A 22,798-nucleotide genomic window follows, 5' to 3' on the forward strand; every position below is an offset into this window, starting at 1 on the left:
CCAAGCCAGCAAGCCAGTCACCCAAGCCAGCCAAACCAGCCAGTCACCCAAGTCAGCCAAGCCCGCCAGCCACCTAAGCCAGCCAAGCCACCCAGCGAGCAAAGCCAGCCAAGCCAGTGAAGCCAGCCAGCCAGCTAAGCCAGCCAAGCCAGCCAGCCAAGCGAGCCAAGCCAGCAGGGCCAGCCAAAGAAGCCAGCTAGCCAAGCCAGCCCAGCCAGCCCAGCCAGCCAGCCACCCAAGCCAGGCAAGCCAGCCAGCAAGCCAAGCCAGCCCAGCCAGCCAGCCAGCAAAGCCAGCCAAGTCAGCCAAGCCACCCAGCCAGCCAAGCCAGCCCAGCCACCCAGCCAGCCAAGCCAGCCAAGCCACACTTCCAGCCAAGCCAGCCAAGCCAGCCGAGAAAGCCTGCCAGCCAAGCCAGCCAAGCCAGCCAGCAAGCCAAGCCATTCAAGCCAGCCAGCCAACCAAGCCGGCCAAGCAAGCCAGCCAGCCAAGCCGGCCAAGCCAGCCAGCCAGCCAAACCAGCCAAGACAGCCAAGCAAGCCAAGCCAGCCAAGCCAGCCAAGCCAACCAGCAAGCCAAGCCAGCCAAGCCACCCAGCCAGGCAAGCCAGCCAAGCCACCCAGCCAGACAGCCAGCCAAGCCAGCCAGCCACCCAAGCCAGCCAAGCCACCCAGCCAGCCAGCCAGCCAAGCCAGACAAGCCACCCAGCCAGCCAAGCCAGCCCAGCCACCCAGCCAGACAAGCCAGCCCAGCCACCCTTCCAGCCAAGCCAGCCAAGCCAGCCGCGAAAGCCTGCCCGCCAAGCCAGCCAAGCCAGCCAGCAAGCCAAGCCAGCCAAGCCAGCCAAGCCAGCCGAGAAAGCCTGCCAGCCAAGCCAGCCAAGCCAGCCAGCAAGCCAAGCCAGCCAAGCCAGCCAAGCCAGCTGAGAAAGCCTGCCAGCCAAGCCAGCCAAGCCAGCCAGCAAGCCAAGCCATCCAAGCCAGCCAGCCAACCAAGCCGGCCAAGCCAGCCAGCAAGCCAAGCCATCCAAGCCAGCCAGCCAACCAAGCCGGCCAAGCAAGCCAGCCAGCCAAGCCGACCAAGCCAGACAGCCAGCCAATCCAGCCAAGACAGCCAGGCAAGCCAAGCCAGCCAAGCCAGCCAAGCCAACCAGCAAGCCAAGCCAGCCAAGCCACCCAGCCAGGCAAGCCAGCCAAGCCACCCAGCCAGACAGCCAGCCAAGCCAGCCAAGCCAGCCAAGCCAGCCAAGCCAGCCAGCCACCCAAGCCAGCCAAGCCACCAAGCCAGCCAGCCAGCCAAGCCAGACAAGCCACCCAGCCATCCAGCCAGCCAAGCCAGCCAAGCCAGCCAAGCCAGCCAGCCACCCAAGCCAGCCAAGCCACCAAGCCAGCCAGCCAGCCAAGCCAGACAAGCCACCCAGCCAGCCAGCCAGCCAAGCCAGCCAGCCAGCCAAGCCAGCCAAGCCACCCTTCCAGCCAAGCCAGCCCAGCCACCCAGCCAGCCAAGCCAGCCAAGCCACCCTTCCAGCCAAGCCAGCCAAGCCAGCCGAGAAAGCCTGCCAGCCAAGCCAGCCAAGCCAGACAGCAAGCTAAGCCAGCCAAGCCAGCCGAGAAAGCCTGCCAGCCAAGCCAGCCAAGCCAGCCAGCAAGCCAAGCCAGCCAAGCCAGCCAAGCCAGCCGAGAAAGCCAGCCAGCCAAGCCAGCCAAGCCAGCCAGCAAGCCAAGCCATCCAAGCCAGCCAGCCAACCAAGCCGGCCAAGCCAGCCAGCAAGCCAAACCATCCAAGCCAGCCAGCCAACCAAGCCGGCCAAGCAAGCCAGCCAGCCAAGCCGACCAAGCCAGACAGCCAGCCAATCCAGCCAAGACAGCCAGGCAAGCCAAGCCAGCCAAGCCAGCCAAGCCAACCAGCAAGCCAAGCCAGCCAAGCCACCCAGCCAGGCAAGCCAGCCAAGCCACCCAGCCAGACAGCCAGCCAAGCCAGCCAAGCCAGCCAAGCCAGCCAGCCACCCAAGCCAGCCAAGCCACCCAGCCAGCCAGCCAGCCAAGCCAGACAAGCCACCCAGCCAGCCAGCCAGCCAGCCAGCCAAGCCAGCCAAGCCACCAAGCCAGGCAAGCCAGCCAAGCCACCCAGCCAGCCAGACAGCCAACCCAGCCAAGCCAGCCAAGCCAGCAAAAGAAGCCAGCGAGCCAAGCCAGCCAAGCCAGCAAGCCAGTCACCCAAGCCAGCCAAACCAGCCAGTCACCCAAGTCAGCCAAGCCCGCCAGCCACCTAAGCCAGCCAAGCCAGCCAGCCACTCAAGCCAGCCAAGCCACCCAGCGAGCAAAGCCAGCCAAGCCAGTGAAGCCAGCCAGCCAGCTAAGCCAGCCAAGCCAGCCAGCCAAGCGAGCCAAGCCAGCAGGGCCAGCCAAAGAAGCCAGCTAGCCAAGCCAGCCCAGCCAGCCCAGCCAGCCAGCCAGCCAAGCCAGGCAAGCCAGCCAGCAAGCCAAGCCAGCCCAGCCACCCAGCCAGCCAAGCCAGCCAAGCCACACTTCCAGCCAAGCCAGCCAAGCCCGCCGAGAAAGCCTGCCAGCCAAGCCAGGAAGCCAGCCAAGCCAGCCAGCAAGCCAAGCCATTCAAGCCAGCCAGCCAACCAAGCCAGCCAAGCAAGCCAGCCAGCCAAGCCGGCCAAGCCAGCCAGCCAGCCAATCCAGCCAAGACAGCCAAGCAAGCCAAGCCAGCCAAGCCAGCCAAGCCAACCAGCAAGCCAAGCCAGCCAAGCCACCCAGCCAGGCAAGCCAGCCAAGCCACCCAGCCAGACAGCCAGCCAAGCCAGCCAGCCACCCAAGCCAGCCAAGCCACCCAGCCAGCCAGCCAGCCAAGCCAGACAAGCCACCCAGCCAGCCAAGCCAGCCCAGCCACCCAGCCAGCCAAGCCAGCCAAGCCACCCTTCCAGCCAAGCCAGCCAAGCCAGCCGAGAAAGCCTGCCAGCCAAGCCAGCCAAGCCAACCAGCAAGCCAAGCCAGCCAAGCCACCCAGCCAGGCAAGCCAGCCAAGCCACCCAGCCAGACAGCCAGCCAAGCCAGCCAAGCCAGCCAAGCCAGCCAGCCACCCAAGCCAGCCAAGCCACCAAGCCAGCCAGCCAGCCAAGCCAGCCAGCCAGCCAAGCCAGCCATGCCACCCTTCCAGCCAAGCCAGCCCAGCCACCCAGCCAGCCAAGCCAGCCAAGCCACCCTTCCAGCCAAGCCAGCCAAGCCAGCCGAGAAAGCCTGCCAGCCAAGCCAGCCAAGCCAGCCAGCAAGCCAAGCCAGCCAAGCCAGCCGAGAAAGCCTGCCAGCCAAGCCAGCCAAGCCAGCCAGCAAGCCAAGCCAGCCAAGCCAGCCGAGAAAGCCTGCCAGCCAAGCCAGCCAAGCCAGCCAGCAAGCCAAGCCAGCCAAGCCAGCCAAGCCAGCCGAGAAAGCCAGCCAGCCAAGCCAGCCAAGCCAGCCAGCAAGCCAAGCCATCCAAGCCAGCCAGCCAACCAAGCCGGCCAAGCCAGCCAGCAAGCCAAGCCATCCAAGCCAGCCAGCCAACCAAGCCGGCCAAGCAAGCCAGCCAGCCAAGCCGACCAAGCCAGACAGCCAGCCAATCCAGCCAAGACAGCCAGGCAAGCCAAGCCAGCCAAGCCAGCCAAGCCAACCAGCAAGCCAAGCCAGCCAAGCCACCCAGCCAGGCAAGCCAGCCAAGCCACCCAGCCAGACAGCCAGCCAAGCCAGCCAAGCCAGTCAAGCCAGCCAGCCACCCAAGCCAGCCAAGCCACCCAGCCAGCCAGCCAGCCAAGCCAGACAAGCCACCCAGCCAGCCAGCCAGCCAGCCAGCCAAGCCAGCCAAGCCACCAAGCCAGGCAAGCCAGCCAAGCCACCCAGCCAGCCAGACAGCCAACCCAGCCAAGCCAGCCAAGCCAGCAAAAGAAGCCAGCGAGCCAAGCCAGCCAAGCCAGCCAGCCAGTCACCCAAGCCAGCCAAACCAGCCAGTCACCCAAGTCAGCCAAGCCCGCCAGCCACCTAAGCCAGCCAAGCCACCCAGCGAGCAAAGCCAGCCAAGCCAGTGAAGCCAGCCAGCCAGCTAAGCCAGCCAAGCCAGCCAGCCAAGCGAGCCAAGCCAGCAGGGCCAGCCAAAGAAGCCAGCTAGCCAAGCTAGCCCAGCCAGCCCAGCCAGCCAGCCACCCAAGCCAGGCAAGCCAGCCAGCAAGCCAAGCCAGCCCAGCCAGCCAGCCAGCAAAGCCAGCCAAGTCAGCCAAGCCACCCAGCCAGCCAAGCCAGCCCAGCCACCCAGCCAGCCAAGCCAGCCAAGCCACACTTCCAGCCAAGCCAGCCAAGCCAGCCGAGAAAGCCTGCCAGCCAAGCCAGCCAAGCCAGCCAGCAAGCCAAGCCATTCAAGCCAGCCAGCCAACCAAGCCGGCCAAGCAAGCCAGCCAGCCAAGCCGGCCAAGCCAGCCAGCCAGCCAAACCAGCCAAGACAGCCAAGCAAGCCAAGCCAGCCAAGCCAGCCAAGCCAACCAGCAAGCCAAGCCAGCCAAGCCAACCAGCAAGCCAAGCCAGCCAAGCCACCCAGCCAGGCAAGCCAGCCAAGCCACCCAGCCAGACAGCCAGCCAAGCCAGCCAAGCCAGCCAAGCCAGCCAAGCCAGCCAGCCACCCAAGCCAGCCAAGCCACCAAGCCAGCCAGCCAGCCAAGCCAGACAAGCCACCCAGCCATCCAGCCAGCCAAGCCAGCCAAGCCAGCCAAGCCAGCCAGCCACCCAAGCCAGCCAAGCCACCAAGCCAGCCAGCCAGCCAAGCCAGACAAGCCACCCAGCCAGCCAGCCAGCCAAGCCAGCCAGCCAGCCAAGCCAGCCAAGCCACCCTTCCAGCCAAGCCAGCCCAGCCACCCAGCCAGCCAAGCCAGCCAAGCCACCCTTCCAGCCAAGCCAGCCAAGCCAGCCGAGAAAGCCTGCCAGCCAAGCCAGCCAAGCCAGCCAGCAAGCTAAGCCAGCCAAGCCAGCCGAGAAAGCCTGCCAGCCAAGCCAGCCAAGCCAGCCAGCAAGCCAAGCCAGCCAAGCCAGCCAAGCCAGCCGAGAAAGCCAGCCAGCCAAGCCAGCCAAGCCAGCCAGCAAGCCAAGCCATCCAAGCCAGCCAGCCAACCAAGCTGGCCAAGCCAGCCAGCAAGCCAAGCCATCCAAGCCAGCCAGCCAACCAAGCCGGCCAAGCAAGCCAGCCAGCCAAGCCGACCAAGCCAGACAGCCAGCCAATCCAGCCAAGACAGCCAGGCAAGCCAAGCCAGCCAAGCCAGCCAAGCCAACCAGCAAGCCAAGCCAGCCAAGCCACCCAGCCAGGCAAGCCAGCCAAGCCACCCAGCCAGACAGCCAGCCAAGCCAGCCAAGCCAGCCAAGCCAGCCAGCCACCCAAGCCAGCCAAGCCACCCAGCCAGCCAGCCAGCCAAGCCAGACAAGCCACCCAGCCAGCCAGCCAGCCAGCCAGCCAAGCCAGCCAAGCCACCAAGCCAGGCAAGCCAGCCAAGCCACCCAGCCAGCCAGACAGCCAACCCAGCCAAGCCAGCCAAGCCAGCAAAAGAAGCCAGCGAGCCAAGCCAGCCAAGCCAGCAAGCCAGTCACCCAAGCCAGCCAAACCAGCCAGTCACCCAAGTCAGCCAAGCCCGCCAGCCACCTAAGCCAGCCAAGCCAGCCAGCCACTCAAGCCAGCCAAGCCTCCCAGCGAGCAAAGCCAGCCAAGCCAGTGAAGCCAGCCAGCCAGCTAAGCCAGCCAAGCCAGCCAGCCAAGCGAGCCAAGCCAGCCAGCAAGCCAAGCCATCCAAGCCAGCCGAGAAAGCCTGCCAGCCAAGCCAGCCAAGCCAGCCAGCAAGCCAAGCCAGCCAAGCCAGCCGAGAAAGCCTGCCAGCCAAGCCAGCCAAGCCAGCCAGCAAGCCAAGCCAGCCAAGCCAGCCAAGCCAGCTGAGAAAGCCTGCCAGCCAAGCCAGCCAAGCCAGCCAGCAAGCCAAGCCATCCAAGCCAGCCAGCCAACCAAGCCGGCCAAGCCAGCCAGCAAGCCAAGCCATCCAAGCAAGCCAGCCAACCAAGCCGGCCAAGCAAGCCAGCCAGCGAAGCTGACCAAGCCAGACAGCCAGCCAATCCAGCCAAGACAGCCAGGCAAGCCAAGCCAGCCAAGCCAACCAGCAAGCCAAGCCAGCCAAGCCACCCAGCCAGGCAAGCCAGCCAAGCCACCCAGCCAGACAGCCAGCCAAGCCAGCCAAGCCAGCCAAGCCAGCCAGCCACCCAAGCCAGCCAAGCCACCCAGCCAGCCAGCCAGCCAAGCCAGACAAGCCACCCAGCCAGCCAGCCAGCCAGCCAGCCAAGCCAGCCAAGCCACCAAGCCAGGCAAGCCAGCCAAGCCACCCAGCCAGCCAGACAGCCAACCCAGCCAAGCCAGCCAAGCCAGCAAAAGAAGCCAGCGAGCCAAGCCAGCCAAGCCAGCAAGCCAGTCACCCAAGCCAGCCAAACCAGCCAGTCACCCAAGTCAGCCAAGCCCGCCAGCCACCTAAGCCAGCCAAGCCACCCAGCGAGCAAAGCCAGCCAAGCCAGTGAAGCCAGCCAGCCAGCTAAGCCAGCCAAGCCAGCCAGCCAAGCGAGCCAAGCCAGCAGGGCCAGCCAAAGAAGCCAGCTAGCCAAGCCAGCCCAGCCAGCCCAGCCAGCCAGCCACCCAAGCCAGGCAAGCCAGCCAGCAAGCCAAGCCAGCCCAGCCAGCCAGCCAGCAAAGCCAGCCAAGTCAGCCAAGCCACCCAGCCAGCCAAGCCAGCCCAGCCACCCAGCCAGCCAAGCCAGCCAAGCCACACTTCCAGCCAAGCCAGCCAAGCCAGCCGAGAAAGCCTGCCAGCCAAGCCAGCCAAGCCAGCCAGCAAGCCAAGCCATTCAAGCCAGCCAGCCAACCAAGCCGGCCAAGCAAGCCAGCCAGCCAAGCCGGCCAAGCCAGCCAGCCAGCCAAACCAGCCAAGACAGCCAAGCAAGCCAAGCCAGCCAAGCCAGCCAAGCCAACCAGCAAGCCAAGCCAGCCAAGCCACCCAGCCAGGCAAGCCAGCCAAGCCACCCAGCCAGACAGCCAGCCAAGCCAGCCAGCCACCCAAGCCAGCCAAGCCACCCAGCCAGCCAGCCAGCCAAGCCAGACAAGCCACCCAGCCAGCCAAGCCAGCCCAGCCACCCAGCCAGACAAGCCAGCCCAGCCACCCTTCCAGCCAAGCCAGCCAAGCCAGCCGCGAAAGCCTGCCCGCCAAGCCAGCCAAGCCAGCCAGCAAGCCAAGCCAGCCAAGCCAGCCAAGCCAGCCGAGAAAGCCTGCCAGCCAAGCCAGCCAAGCCAGCCAGCAAGCCAAGCCAGCCAAGCCAGCCAAGCCAGCTGAGAAAGCCTGCCAGCCAAGCCAGCCAAGCCAGCCAGCAAGCCAAGCCATCCAAGCCAGCCAGCCAACCAAGCCGGCCAAGCCAGCCAGCAAGCCAAGCCATCCAAGCCAGCCAGCCAACCAAGCCGGCCAAGCAAGCCAGCCAGCCAAGCCGACCAAGCCAGACAGCCAGCCAATCCAGCCAAGACAGCCAGGCAAGCCAAGCCAGCCAAGCCAGCCAAGCCAACCAGCAAGCCAAGCCAGCCAAGCCACCCAGCCAGGCAAGCCAGCCAAGCCACCCAGCCAGACAGCCAGCCAAGCCAGCCAAGCCAGCCAAGCCAGCCAAGCCAGCCAGCCACCCAAGCCAGCCAAGCCACCAAGCCAGCCAGCCAGCCAAGCCAGACAAGCCACCCAGCCATCCAGCCAGCCAAGCCAGCCAAGCCAGCCAAGCCAGCCAGCCACCCAAGCCAGCCAAGCCACCAAGCCAGCCAGCCAGCCAAGCCAGAGAAGCCACCCAGCCAGCCAGCCAGCCAAGCCAGCCAGCCAGCCAAGCCAGCCAAGCCACCCTTCCAGCCAAGCCAGCCCAGCCACCCAGCCAGCCAAGCCAGCCAAGCCACCCTTCCAGCCAAGCCAGCCAAGCCAGCCGAGAAAGCCTGCCAGCCAAGCCAGCCAAGCCAGCCAGCAAGCTAAGCCATTCAAGCCAGCCAGCCAACCAAGCCGGCCAAGCAAGCCAGCCAGCCAAGCCGGCCAAGCCAGCCAGCCAGCCAAACCAGCCAAGACAGCCAAGCAAGCCAAGCCAGCCAAGCCAGCCAAGCCAACCAGCAAGCCAAGCCAGCCAAGCCACCCAGCCAGGCAAGCCAGCCAAGCCACCCAGCCAGACAGCCAGCCAAGCAAGCCAGCCACCCAAGCCAGCCAAGCCACCCAGCCAGCCAGCCAGCCAAGCCAGACAAGCCACCCAGCCAGCCAAGCCAGCCCAGCCACCCAGCCAGACAAGCCAGCCCAGCCACCCTTCCAGCCAAGCCAGCCAAGCCAGCCGCGAAAGCCTGCCCGCCAAGCCAGCCAAGCCAGCCAGCAAGCCAAGCCACCCAAGCCAGCCAAGCCAGCCGAGAAAGCCTGCCAGCCAAGCCAGCCAAGCCAGCCAGCAAGCCAAGCCAGCCAAGCCAGCCAAGCCAGCTGAGAAAGCCTGCCAGCCAAGCCAGCCAAGCCAGCCAGCAAGCCAAGCCATCCAAGCCAGCCAGCCAACCAAGCCGGCCAAGCCAGCCAGCAAGCCAAGCCATCCAAGCCAGCCAGCCAACCAAGCCGGCCAAGCAAGCCAGCCAGCCAAGCCGACCAAGCCAGACAGCCAGCCAATCCAGCCAAGACAGCCAGGCAAGCCAAGCCAGCCAAGCCAGCCAAGCCAACCAGCAAGCCAAGCCAGCCAAGCCACCCAGCCAGGCAAGCCAGCCAAGCCACCCAGCCAGACAGCCAGCCAAGCCAGCCAAGCCAGCCAAGCCAGCCAAGCCAGCCAGCCACCCAAGCCAGCCAAGCCACCAAGCCAGCCAGCCAGCCAAGCCAGACAAGCCACCCAGCCATCCAGCCAGCCAAGCCAGCCAAGCCAGCCAAGCCAGCCAGCCACCCAAGCCAGCCAAGCCACCAAGCCAGCCAGCCAGCCAAGCCAGACAAGCCACCCAGCCAGCCAGCCAGCCAAGCCAGCCAGCCAGCCAAGCCAGCCAAGCCACCCTTCCAGCCAAGCCAGCCCAGCCACCCAGCCAGCCAAGCCAGCCAAGCCACCCTTCCAGCCAAGCCAGCCAAGCCAGCCGAGAAAGCCTGCCAGCCAAGCCAGCCAAGCCAGCCAGCAAGCTAAGCCAGCCAAGCCAGCCGAGAAAGCCTGCCAGCCAAGCCAGCCAAGCCAGCCAGCAAGCCAAGCCAGCCAAGCCAGCCAAGCCAGCCGAGAAAGCCAGCCAGCCAAGCCAGCCAAGCCAGCCAGCAAGCCAAGCCATCCAAGCCAGCCAGCCAACCAAGCCGGCCAAGCCAGCCAGCAAGCCAAGCCATCCAAGCCAGCCAGCCAACCAAGCCGGCCAAGCAAGCCAGCCAGCCAAGCCGACCAAGCCAGACAGCCAGCCAATCCAGCCAAGACAGCCAGGCAAGCCAAGCCAGCCAAGCCAGCCAAGCCAACCAGCAAGCCAAGCCAGCCAAGCCACCCAGCCAGGCAAGCCAGCCAAGCCACCCAGCCAGACAGCCAGCCAAGCCAGCCAAGCCAGCCAAGCCAGCCAGCCACCCAAGCCAGCCAAGCCACCCAGCCAGCCAGCCAGCCAAGCCAGACAAGCCACCCAGCCAGCCAGCCAGCCAGCCAGCCAAGCCAGCCAAGCCACCAAGCCAGGCAAGCCAGCCAAGCCACCCAGCCAGCCAGACAGCCAACCCAGCCAAGCCAGCCAAGCCAGCAAAAGAAGCCAGCGAGCCAAGCCAGCCAAGCCAGCAAGCCAGTCACCCAAGCCAGCCAAACCAGCCAGTCACCCAAGTCAGCCAAGCCCGCCAGCCACCTAAGCCAGCCAAGCCAGCCAGCCACTCAAGCCAGCCAAGCCACCCAGCGAGCAAAGCCAGCCAAGCCAGTGAAGCCAGCCAGCCAGCTAAGCCAGCCAAGCCAGCCAGCCAAGCGAGCCAAGCCAGCAGGGCCAGCCAAAGAAGCCAGCTAGCCAAGCCAGCCCAGCCAGCCCAGCCAGCCAGCCAGCCAAGCCAGGCAAGCCAGCCAGCAAGCCAAGCCAGCCCAGCCACCCAGCCAGCCAAGCCAGCCAAGCCACACTTCCAGCCAAGCCAGCCAAGCCCGCCGAGAAAGCCTGCCAGCCAAGCCAGCCAAGCCAGCCAAGCCAGCCAGCAAGCCAAGCCATTCAAGCCAGCCAGCCAACCAAGCCAGCCAAGCAAGCCAGCCAGCCAAGCCGGCCAAGCCAGCCAGCCAGCCAATCCAGCCAAGACAGCCAAGCAAGCCAAGCCAGCCAAGCCAGCCAAGCCAACCAGCAAGCCAAGCCAGCCAAGCCACCCAGCCAGGCAAGCCAGCCAAGCCACCCAGCCAGACAGCCAGCCAAGCCAGCCAGCCACCCAAGCCAGCCAAGCCACCCAGCCAGCCAGCCAGCCAAGCCAGACAAGCCACCCAGCCAGCCAAGCCAGCCCAGCCACCCAGCCAGCCAAGCCAGCCAAGCCACCCATCCAGCCAAGCCAGCCAAGCCAGCCGAGAAAGCCTGCCAGCCAAGCCAGCCAAGCCAACCAGCAAGCCAAGCCAGCCAAGCCACCCAGCCAGGCAAGCCAGCCAAGCCACCCAGCCAGACAGCGATCCAAGCCAGCCAAGCCAGCCAAGCCAGCCAGCCACCCAAGCCAGCCAAGCCACCAAGCCAGCCAGCCAGCCAAGCCAGCCAGCCAGCCAAGCCAGCCAAGCCACCCTTCCAGCCAAGCCAGCCCAGCCACCCAGGCAGCCAAGCCAGCCAAGCCACCCTTCCAGCCAAGCCAGCCAAGCCAGCCGAGAAAGCCTGCCAGCCAAGCCAGCCAAGCCAGCCAGCAAGCCAAGCCAGCCAAGCCAGCCGAGAAAGCCTGCCAGCCAAGCCAGCCAAGCCAGCCAGCAAGCCAAGCCAGCCAAGCCAGCCGAGAAAGCCTGCCAGCCAAGCCAGCCAAGCCAGCCAGCAAGCCAAGCCAGCCAAGCCAGCCAAGCCAGCCGAGAAAGCCAGCCAGCCAAGCCAGCCAAGCCAGCCAGCAAGCCAAGCCATCCAAGCCAGCCAGCCAACCAAGCCGGCCAAGCCAGCCAGCAAGCCAAGCCATCCAAGCCAGCCAGCCAACCAAGCCGGCCAAGCAAGCCAGCCAGCCAAGCCGACCAAGCCAGACAGCCAGCCAATCCAGCCAAGACAGCCAGGCAAGCCAAGCCAGCCAAGCCAGCCAAGCCAACCAGCAAGCCAAGCCAGCCAAGCCACCCAGCCAGGCAAGCCAGCCAAGCCACGCAGCCAGACAGCCAGCCAAGCCAGCCAAGCCAGTCAAGCCAGCCAGCCACCCAAGCCAGCCAAGCCACCCAGCCAGCCAGCCAGCCAAGCCAGACAAGCCACCCAGCCAGCCAGCCAGCCAGCCAGCCAAGCCAGCCAAGCCACCAAGCCAGGCAAGCCAGCCAAGCCACCCAGCCAGCCAGACAGCCAACCCAGCCAAGCCAGCCAAGCCAGCAAAAGAAGCCAGCGAGCCAAGCCAGCCAAGCCAGCAAGCCAGTCACCCAAGCCAGCCAAACCAGCCAGTCACCCAAGTCAGCCAAGCCCGCCAGCCACCTAAGCCAGCCAAGCCAGCCAGCCACTCAAGCCAGCCAAGCCACCCAGCGAGCAAAGCCAGCCAAGCCAGTGAAGCCAGCCAGCCAGCTAAGCCAGCCAAGCCAGCCAGCCAAGCGAGCCAAGCCAGCAGGGCCAGCCAAAGAAGCCAGCTAGCCAAGCCAGCCCAGCCAGCCCAGCCAGCCAGCCAGCCAAGCCAGGCAAGCCAGCCAGCAAGCCAAGCCAGCCCAGCCAGCCAGCCAGCCAGCAAAGCCAGCCAAGCCAGCCAAGCCACCCAGCCAGCCAAGCCAGCCCAGTCACCCAGCCAGCCAAGCCAGCCAAGCCACACTTCCAGCCAAGCCAGCCAAGCCAGCCGAGAAAGCCTGCCAGCCAAGCCAGCCAAGCCAGCCAGAAAGCCAAGCCATTCAAGCCAGCCAGCCAACCAAGCCGGCCAAGCAAGCCAGTCAGCCAAGCCGGCCAAGCCAGCCAGCCAGCCAAACCAGCCAAGACAGCCAAGCAAGCCAACCAGCCAAGCCAGCCAAGCCAACCAGCAAGCCAAGCCAGCCAAGCCACCCAGCCAGGCAAGCCAGCCAAGCCACCCAGCCAGACAGCCAGCCAAGCCAGCCAGCCACCCAAGCCAGCCAAGCCACCCAGCCAGCCAGCCAGCCAAGCCAGACAAGCCACCCTGCCAGCCAAGCCAGCCCAGCCACCCAGCCAGCCAAGCCAGCCAAGCCACCCTTCCAGCCAAGCCAGCCAAGCCAGCCGAGAAAGCCTGAAAGCCAAGCCAGCCAAGCCAGCCAGCAAGCCAAGCCAGCCAAGCCAGCCGAGAAAGCCTGCCAGCCAAGCCAGCCAAGCCAGCCAGCAAGCCAAGCCAGCCAAGGCAGCCAAGCCAGCTGAGAAAGCCTGCCAGCCAAGCCAGCCAAGCCAGCCAGCAAGCCAAGCCATCCAAGCCAGCCAGCCAACCAAGCCGGCCAAGCCAGCCAGCAAGCCAAGCCATCCAAGCCAGCCAGCCAACCAAGCCGGCCAAGCAAGCCAGCCAGCCAAGCCGACCAAGCCAGACAGCCAGCCAATCCAGCCAAGACAGCCAGGCAAGCCAAGCCAGCCAAGCCAGCCAAGCCAACCAGCAAGCCAAGCCAGCCAAGCCACCCAGCCAGGCAAGCCAGCCAAGCCACCCAGCCAGACAGCCAGCCAAGCCAGCCAAGGCAGCCAAACCAGCCAGTCACCCAAGTCAGCCAAGCCCGCCAGCCACCTAAGCCAGCCAAGCCAGCCAGCCACTCAAGCCAGCCAAGCCACCCAGCGAGCAAAGCCAGCCAAGCCAGCGAAGCCAGCCAGCCAGCTAAGCCAGCCAAGCCAGCCAGCCAAGCGAGCCAAGCCAGCAGGGCCAGCCAAAGAAGCCAGCTAGCCAAGCCAGCCAAGCCAGCCCAGCCAGCCAGACAGCCAAGCCAGGCAAGCCAGCCAGCAAGCCAAGCCAGCCCAGCCAGCCAGCCAGCAAAGCCAGCCAAGCCAGCCAAGCCAGCCAGCAAGCCAAGCCAGCAAGCCAGCCCGTGAAGCCAGCCAGCCAGCAAGCCAGCCAGTGAAGCCAGCCAGCCAGCCAAGCCAGCCAAGCCAGCCAGCCAGCCAGCCAACCAAGCCAGCCAGCCAGCCAAGCCACAGAAGCCAGCCAAGCCACCCAGCCAGCCAAGCCAGCCAAGCCACCCAGCCAGCCAAGCCAGCCAGCCACCCAGCTAGCCAAGCCAGCCAAGCCAGCCAGCCGGCCAAGCCAGCCAGTTGGCCAAACAACACAAGCCAGCCAGCCAGCCAAGCCAGCCAAGCCACCCAGCGAGCCAACCAGCTAAGCCACCCAGCGAGCCAACCAGCTAAGCCAGCCAGCCAGCCAAGCCAGCCAAGCCACCCAGGCAGCCAAGCCAGCCAAGCCACCCAGTCAGCCAGCCAGCCAAGCCAGCCAAGCCACCCAGTCAGCCAGCCAGCCAAGCCAGCCAAGCCAGCCAGCCAAGCCAGCCAAGCCAGCCAAGCCAGCCAGCCAGCCGACCAAGCCAGCCGGCCAGCCAAGCCAGCCAAGCCACCCGGCCGGCCAAGCCAGCCAAGTCATCCAAGCCAACCGGACAGCCAGCCAGCCAAGCCAGCCAAGTCAACCAGCCAGATCCAGAGGCCTCCTTGGCCTGGGGGCCGGGTGGATTTGATGCTTGCACAGGTAGAGATTGCCCCATGCAGATGAGCCATGTAGGGGGCTCGGGCCCTAGGGACCCAGCCTCTGGGCCATGGGTTGGCCTGCCCAGGCCTGCTGGTGTCTCAGCTGGTGGCCGAGGGCCATAAGGCAGGCATTGTCCTCCACAAGGTCAGCTTTGCCGCTAACTTCCTGTTCTCGTTAATAACCTGATAACAAGGAATTCTGTTGCAATTGTTTATGTGTCTCTCCTACAAGGCTGTGAGCAACACTGTATCCCGAGCTCCTAGTCTGATGCCTGGCACACAGTAAGTGTTTAATAAATGATTCTTCAGTGCATAAATGAAAGAAAACATGGGTGAAGTTAGCATCGTCAGGACCATTGCAACTGCCTTCTGACCGGTCTCCTTGCTTCTCCTTAGTCTCCAGGCAGCAGTTGAAGTGATACAGTAATGGGAATCACTCCCTTCCTTCTCTGGCCAGGGTGCAGCCCCAGACTGCTGCTTCCAGGGAGCCCTTGATGCCCTGGTGAGGGGTGTGGGCTTGGAAGCTGGGCACTTACACCTGTGGGTTGTCGCCACTGTTGGAGTAGCAGAGGCATCGAGCCCCCTCCCCTGATTTTCCAGCATAACTAGTGGTGACAATATTGGGTCTCAGTGGGTCTCTCCTGCCTCCAGTCCAGTGCCCTTTTTTGGGGACCATTATTGGCTTTTGGGGACCCTGAAGGAGGAATGGCCTGGTTATGCAATTTGGCTGGAGTGGAACGTCCCCATGAGGACATGGCAATGAGTCTTCCCCAGCAGGCAGATGCCAGATGCAGTGGTGACCACACCTGCCATCTGGGAGGATTCCAGGTGAGTCCCTGGTGTGGGGGCTGGGGTGGGCTCTCCATCCTCCTATCCCTGGGACAAGTGTGTGGGGGACAGTGGGGGCCACCAGGAGCCACGCTAGACGGGCCCAGCCTCACCAGGTCTACTCTGGGACCGGCTGGGCCCCAAGAGGGTTGTGATCTTTCACAGCCATGATGTTAGGAGAGAGACAAGGACCAAGGATGGTGATTCCTTCCCAAAGGGCCACAGCCATCCAGTAAGGCCGAGCAGGGAGGAGCTGAGAAAGGCAGCCTCCCTCCTTTCTGCCTCTCTCCACCATCAGCATCAGCTCTCTTGCCCAAGGTGGTCTCCCTCTGCAGGGGCTGGGGCTTGTAAGGCAACGCCCCCCACCCCCACCTGGCGGTGCTTGCTCTCCGATTCCTGGGACCTGCCTGACCTTGACTGCAGCAGGGTTCTATGAGTGGCCTCACCACTTTATCAATTGCTGTTGCCTTTTATTACTTCTCAGGGGCTTTATCTCAGTGGCCGCCTTGCCTCCTGGCTAAATGAGGATTAATTTTTTAACAGGATTATGTGCTGTGGGTTAGCTGTACTCTCTGGGGACGGCCAGGCGCTCCCCTCCCTCTCCCCAGGCCCCCCTTGCTGGTTTGCTGGGAGCAGAGGCTACATGTGGGGGCCCCAGGAGCTGGGGGCTGCATCATTCCAGACTCTGGGATGGGGGTGGGGTGGCGAGGGCCAGACCTCGACTCTGGGTGGTGGAGATGTCCTTGGGCAGGGCCTGCCCTGCAGGGTGAAGTTCCTTTAGAGGTTTCAGCCACTTCTTGAAGGACACCAGACTTGGCCACTGAGGAGATGGGAGTGGGGAGAGATGGAGCAGGAGCAGGAGCAGGATCACGGGGACATGGGGAGAGAGAGGATGGGGGCCACCTTGCCAAGCCCGCCTGCCCCGGTATCTCAGAGCAGCACAGCCTGAACATGGCCAGCATCAGACTTTCTTGGTCCTTCTCCTGGAATACAATTTCAATTTTCCACCAAAGTTTGATAAAGGTGAGCCTGTTCTCACCCCTCCTGTGTCTATCGCCTGGAGGACAAAACCCAGGATCCCACCTCCAGCTCTCCGTGCCACCATCTCCTTCACAAGCCAGAGGGAGGCCTCCTTCTTTGCCCATCAGGAAAGCCTCTGCATCAGTCCAGGGTGGGCCTCCAGACACCAGTCTAGGGGGCTTCTCCCTGTTGCCCCAGGCAGAGCTGAGGCCCTTGTGGCTTCTCTTGTGATTCTTCTGTTGGGCCTCCTGTCCCCTCTGGAGTTATGAATTTGTGGGTGTGCTTACCTGCCTGCTGTGGGCCCCTGAAAGGGACACATTGATAGTGCATTCATATCTAGGTGCGTGGGAGGTGCCAGGCCTGTTTACGGAAGGAGTGATGAATGGATGGCTGAATGAACAAATGAAGGGGTGAATGCATGAGGGAGGAAGGGAGGGGGTCATTGGCTCCCTGAAGGGGCCCAGGGCTGACTTGTTCACAGCTCCCTCTTCCCTTGGCTGAGCCCAGGGCAGGCTGGCAGCTGTAGGCCTGGGATGTTGGCGCAGCAGCCTCGTGGGCAGCTGGGTTGATGGGGTGAGGTCCTGGCCAGAGGGGAAACTGTCCCTTTTTGGGTGTGGCTTCTCCTCCAGAGTTCCTGCTCTGCAGGTATGTGCAGACCTGGCTTAGCTGATGTAATGAATGACCACAAACTGAGTGGCTTCAAGCAGCAGTCATGCATTCTGGTGGCCTGGTCATCCTTGGCTTGTGGCTGCATCCCTCCTGCTCAGCCACCATTCTCAAGAGGCCTTCTCTGTGTCTGTCCCTATGACTCCTATAAGGACACCAGCCCTTGGATGTAGGGCCTGCCTGAATAACCCAGGATGACCTCATCTCCTCATCCTTCACTTAATTCCATCTGCAAAGGCCCTCCATCCAAAAAAGGCCGTATTCACACATTCTGGGAATTAGGACAGGGTCATATCCTTTTGGGGGACCACGCTTCAACCCATAAAATACCCATATGCTTGACGACCCACCTTCCTCCTCTCTGGGAGCCTCTGTGCTCACACCTAGAATTTCTGGGTGTGAGTCTATGCCCCTCTGTGACCATCCTGTGTCCTGGTTTTTTGTTTTTGTTTTTTGAGATGGAGTCTCACTCAGTCGCCCAGGCTAGAATGCAGTGGCACGATCTTGGCTCACTGCCAGCTCCACCTCCCGGGTTCATGCCATTCTCCTGCCTCAGCCTCCTGAGTAGCTGGCACTACAGATGCCTGCCACCACACCCGGCTAATTTTTTGTATTTTTAGTAGAGATGGGGCTTCACCATGTTAGCCAGGATGGTCATGATCTCCTGATCTCGTGATCCACCCGCCATGGACTCCCAAATTGCTGGGATTACAGGCATGAGCCACCGTGCCCGGCCTGTCCTGTGTTTTTTTTTACATTTATTTTTTGAGACAGGATCTCACTCTGTCACCCAGGCTGGAGTACAGTGGTGAGATCATGGCTCACTGTGTAGCCTCGACCTCCTGGGCTCAAGCCATCCTCCCATCTCAGCCTCCTGAGTAGCTGAGACCACAGGTGTGTACCACCACGCCCAGCTAATTTTTAAAATGTATTCGTAGAGACAGGGTCTCCCTATGTTGCTCAGGCTGGTCTTGTACTCCTAGGTTCAAGGGATCCTCCTGCCTCAGCCTCTCAAAATGTTGGGATTACAGGCATGCCTGGCGTGTCCCTTGTTTATTCATGTATACCACTCCTGGGTATACGCCCAAGAGAATTGGAAGCAGGGTCTCAAAGAGATACTTGCACACAGGTGTTCATAGCAGCTTATTCACAAAAGCAAAAATGTGGCAACAGGCCAGGCGTGGTGGCTCATGCCTGTAATCCCAGCATTTTGGGAGGCTGAGAAGGGTGGATCACCTGAGGCCAGGAGTTTGAGACCAGCCTGACCAATATGGTGAAACCCTGTCTCTACTAAAAATACAAAAATTAGCTGGGCATGATGGCAGGCACCTGTAGTCCCAGCTACTCGTGAGGCTGAGGCATGAGAATCACTTGAACCCAGGAGGCGGAGGTTGCAGTGAGCCGAGATGGCACCACTGCACTCCAGCCTGGGCAACATAGTGAGACTGTATCACACACACACACACAAAAGGCATTTAGTATGCCTAACCGCCCTGCCAGCTCAGCCCAGCTGACCTCAGATGTGCTCAGGACACTCCCATTAGCCTCTAGGTAGGCAAAATCAGCTCACACAAAGCCTGCTTTTTTTTTTTTTTTTTTTTTTTTTTTTTTAGGCAGACTCTCACTCTGCTGCCCAGGCTAGAGTGCAGTGGTGTGATTATAGCTCACTGCAGCTTCAAACTCCTGGGCTTAAATGATCCTCCTACCTCAGCAACCCAAGAAGCTGGGACAACAGGTATGTGCCACCACCCCTGGCTAATATAAAAAAAGGTTTGTTTTGTTTTGTAGAAATGGGGTCTCGCCATGTTGCCAAGGCTGGTCTTGAACTCCTGGGCTCAAGCCATCCTCCTGCTTTGGTCTCCTAAAATGCTGGGATTACAGGTGTGAACCACTGTCCCCGGCTCACGAAGCTAGTTTTCTAATCAGGTGTTGATTTTCTTGTGCAATTTGTCGAATACTGTACTGAAAGTGAACATGGTTGTGTGGAACTCAAGTGCCGTTGCTGCTGAGTTCTGGCCACATTCTTACCATCGTGGAGTCGGGGCCCGTCGGTGGAGCCATCCTAATAAGGCAGGGCCATCTGTGTAGGAATCTGCTGTTTGCAGAGATTTTTGTTGGTGATCACCAGCCTTGGACTCTGAGAACCTTGGAGGAACCCAGTGGGGAGCACACAATGCGGAGTGGGACATTCACTGGACCAGGGAGGTCGGGCCGTGGTTAGGAACCCCGGGGAGGAAGAGCTGAGGGGGTTGGGGGTCTGAGCTTTTCTCAGTGGCTCAGCCATGACCCTGGGCTACCCCTGCCCCAGGCCTCCCTCCTGTGCCTGTGAGCTGGGGATGATCATTAGTGTCCCCTCCCCCAGCATGTAGGGCTGTGCCAGGCACAAGGAGGAGGCTTGCCGCGTTCCCACTGAGGACAGACTACCCAGGAAAGCACTCAGACAGCCTCAGGGAAGATGAAGGTGGGTCCAGGACATGCCAAGGGCAGGCCCTTGGGCAGGTTTTTCAACAGTGCCTCTGCCCCACCACCCCTGTGCCCTTGCCTGTCACCACAGGGTCTCGGAGAGGAGAGCCATGTGGCTCAGCATGGCCAGGGGCAGGCTAGACTGTCCTGCTGCAGAAGACCCACTGGGGCCCAGTGGGACAGCCCTCCCCCTCCCCCTGGGACTCCATGGCCTGTGCTGTCCTCCTGCCCAAGAAGCTTCCCTCTGAGGCATCTCGGGTCCGGGTCCGTCCTGCTCACCTAGGGCCAGAAGCCCCCAGGAGGCCTATGGTAAGAAGGAGGGCGAGACATAAACAATTTCCCCCTCCTCTGCTGAAGGCTCTGGCATCAGTGTGCTTTGCATGCAGCGGCCTTTCCCCCGGGCAGCGAGGGCCTGAGTGGGCACCTCCCCCACCACCTCCTGGGTGTCAGCCCCAGACTGCCCCATGGCTCCACCCCTGTTCAGAGCCACTCAGCCCCTGGGAAAGGTGGCTGGGTCATGAGTTGGGGATATGAGGGGGATCAGTGCCTGCTAGTTGGTGCCAGAAAACCACCTTTGCTGGACTTGGCATTGAGGGTTGGCAAGGGGGCCTCGGAGACACTCTCCTCCCTCCGACCTGTACCCCCAGGGTACCCGCGGTCACTCGGTTCCTGACTGCCTGCTTTGGGTTGGGATCCCAGGACCCACCCTCTCCCGGCTTCTGGTGAGCCATGCCCTCCGTGGTGGGGGGTCCCCTGCCTGATGCCACGGCCTTGCGAGTGTCACTCAGAGCCCCTGCTGCACGGAGCCGTGCTGTGGGTTTCTTTTCCTGTGTGGACCTGCAGAGAAGCTGCCTTGTCACTGTCCCCTCATTGCTGGGGTATAAATCCTCATTGTCACTATCTTGGCCCTCTGCCACCAGCCGTGGACTCTGGGGACACTCAGGACTCAGGCCTGGAATTTTCCCCAAGGTTTTTCCTAGGTGCATTGTTGCAAACAGGGTCCCCTCTTGCCCCAGAGGCTGAGCTCCCATGGGCAGGGGGAGAGTGGGAGCAGTTGTCTGAGGGCCAGGCTGCGGGGACAGGGTCTGGGGTTTCCTGTGGAAATGCTGAAGAGTGCCCGCCCCTGCCCTGGCTCCGGCCAGCATCGGGTCGCCCCGGCGGGCAGGGAGTGACAGCTGCAGAACGCACGAAAGTGGTGGGTGGGGTGGGAGTGGCTGGTGCTGACTTTGTCCAAAGGCCAGAGGTGAGGTGGGGCCCCTGACACCATGTGGCTAAGGGCTTCTCCATTCACCAGGACTGTTCTCACAGAGTCTTTCCAGAGAGCCCGCAAAGGGCCTGCTATCTCCAAAAACGTCTATTTTATAGGCACCTGGATGTCTACTGTGTCCTGATATGGAGGAAAGGACATGCAATGGGAGATAACGTGGCTACCTTTGGCCATGTCGGGTGGATAAGAGATGGCCAACAGGTCACTGCAGGGCCTGCTCTCCCTTACCTCCCCAATCAGGGGACAGGATCTTGTGTGTGTATGTGTGTGTGTGTGTGTGTGTGTGTGTGTGTGGCAGGGAGGGGTATCCCTCTGGTGCAGTCCTTGGTGGTTTCCTCACCTTGATGTTGGTCCCATGGCCATCGGTGTTGGCCTCATCATCACCACTTTCAGTCTCTGAACAGCAACAGGCTCCACTGAGCAGGTGCCCAGTGACACCTGGTGCGTTGGAGGGTGGGGTTGAGCCCCGGTGAGCCAGGACCTGCCGAAAGATCAGGGGGAAGAGCACAGACCCCCCTCCACCAGCCCTGGGGCCCCACAAAGGAACATTCAGGCCGCCCCAGTTTGAGCCATGAGTTGTGTCCACGGCAGCCTCGCTTCCTTTGCTGGGCCTTGGCGGTGATAACACCTGAATCTGTGCAGGTCTCAGGTGAGCCTTCTCCAGCTCAGCCTCTGTCGCCTCACAGGACGCCTCGGTTCCCGGGCATTGATGCAGCACCTGCTGTGTGAAGGGAAACCAGAGAGGCCAGTCCTTGCTCCTGAGGACTCAAGGGTCTGGACACGGGGGGAATCCCACACCCCACAATGCTCCCAGACGATGGATGCAGCGCAAGGCCTAGGCTCACTCCAGGAATGTGGGGCACAGGGCCCAGAGCCCATTTGGATGAGGGAGTGCCATGCCCTCCATGGGCTGGAGGGACAGGGGGTCTTTGGTGGCCGGTGAAAGCGTTTTGCCAGCTGAGAATATTTTTTTTGCTGGCCGCGTCTAATCTGGTTTCTGGGGAAGATAAGAGGAGGCTACATCAGCAGATGCCTGTCACCATGGACTAAGAGCTGGCTCAGGGAATCCAATTCCAGCTCAGAACCCAGGGCCCAAGGAACCACTTGAGGCTGTGGCTCTGTCTCTTTTTGGACTCGAGGGACTCTGACCATGGTTGTGGACTCTCCCTAGAAAACATGCACACATAGCAATTTGCTGACCTGTCCTGGGAGCTCAAGGGAGGCCCAAGGCAGTGGGACTGGGGGTCAGGGAGCAGAGGGGCAGGGCCAGGGCGAGGGGAAAGAGAGAGCATGGGGGAGGGTCCTGTCCCCTTGAGGCCGCCGTGCAGGGGCTGGCTGCATTCCAAGGCTGGAGGAACAGCTCTGCCTTGCAGGGAATTAGCACAGTCTACCTCTCCGGCTGCTTCACCGTGGGTTGCCCCTGTGCCATTGAGGATGGTGATGGGGGAGGAAGGGGGGTGATGAGGGAGGGAGGGTCTTGATGTACCACCTGCCCCCAGATGGCCAAGGTGACCCTTCCCAGCGTCCCTGAGCTTCGCAGGCATGTAGGGGAGCCTCGGAGGGCACATCTGTTTGCTGTTTCTGCTGTTACACGTGACCACAAACTTAGCGGTTTAAAACAATGCAAGTGTATTTATTTTTTCCTCTTTTTCCCCCATGTAAGACAGGTAATGTGCCACTGTCCTAAAGATGTTGCATGTCCCACGCAAGAGTGTGAAAACCCCCTCATCACACGTATCAGCCACAGAAGGATCAAAACAATGCCAATTTATTATTTTAGAGTTCTGGGGGTCAGAAGTCCCATGGGGCCCCACTGGGTTAAAGCCACGGTGTCAGCAGGGCTGGCTCCTTCTGGAGGCTGGGGGCAGATGCATCTCCTGGCCTTTCCCGGCTTCTGAAGGCCACCACGTTCTGGGCCTCAGTCCCAGGCTGGGGCATCACCACGCCCACTGCTTTTGCACCACATCTGCTCTGACCCCCGCCTCCCTCTCACAGGGGCCCTTGTAATGCCATTGGGTTCACCTGCATGATGCCGGGGAGTCTCCCATCGCAGGACCCTCGGTCACATGGGCAATGTCCCTTTTGCCATGAAAAGTAGCCCATTCACAGTCCCGGGATTAGGATATGGGCCTTTTGGGGGGCACCATTCTGCCCAGTGTGGAGGGTGTGCAGGAGTGACCAGACCTCAGGGAGGCTCTCAAATTGACCTCATCCCCAGCACAAAGTCCAGGAGGGATGGCGTGAGGTGTCCAGGATGCTGGAGCTTGGTGGGGGCTGGACAGGGACTCTGCTCAGGCACCCAGCCCCAGTGTGAGGGGCCCATGGCTGTGGGTGCAGGAGCCACAAAGGAGAAATGATGGCCCCATAGACTTTCCTTCCCCAAACTTGGATCCCCTGAAACAGAGAGGTGAGGCTTAGGGGTGAAGGGCGAGCAACTTCTGCAATAAGATTTCTATGATGCCTGACCATGTCTGTAAGAGAAAGGCTATGTCTTTCTTTATTTTTGTTTATTTATTTTTTGAGACAGAGTCTTGCTCTGTCACTCAGGCTGGAGTGCAGTGGGTTGATCATAGCCCACTGCAGCCTCAACGTCCCAGCCTCAAGCAATCCTCTCTCCTAGGCCTCCCAAGTAGCAGGGACTACAGGCATGTGGCTTGGGAGGCAATTTTTTTTTTTTTTAAGAGATGAGGGTCTCACCATGTTGCCCAGGCTGGTCTCGAACTCCTGGCCTCAAGCAATCCTCCTGCCTTGATATCCCAAAGT

The 22,798-nt window shown here is 62.1% G+C and overlaps 1 pseudogene; it reads right to left on the reverse strand.

Annotated features, from left to right (window-relative positions):
- Positions 1 to 21,692: 21,692 nt before the first annotated feature.
- Positions 21,693 to 21,788, reverse strand: LOC129526515 (uncharacterized; annotated as a pseudogene).
- Between the last annotated feature and the right edge of the window lie 1,010 nt (positions 21,789 to 22,798).

The sequence above is a fragment of the Gorilla gorilla genome, chromosome 12, assembly GCF_029281585.2.
Source record: "Gorilla gorilla gorilla isolate KB3781 chromosome 12, NHGRI_mGorGor1-v2.1_pri, whole genome shotgun sequence".
In the NCBI taxonomy this organism is placed as follows: Eukaryota; Metazoa; Chordata; class Mammalia; order Primates; family Hominidae; genus Gorilla; species Gorilla gorilla.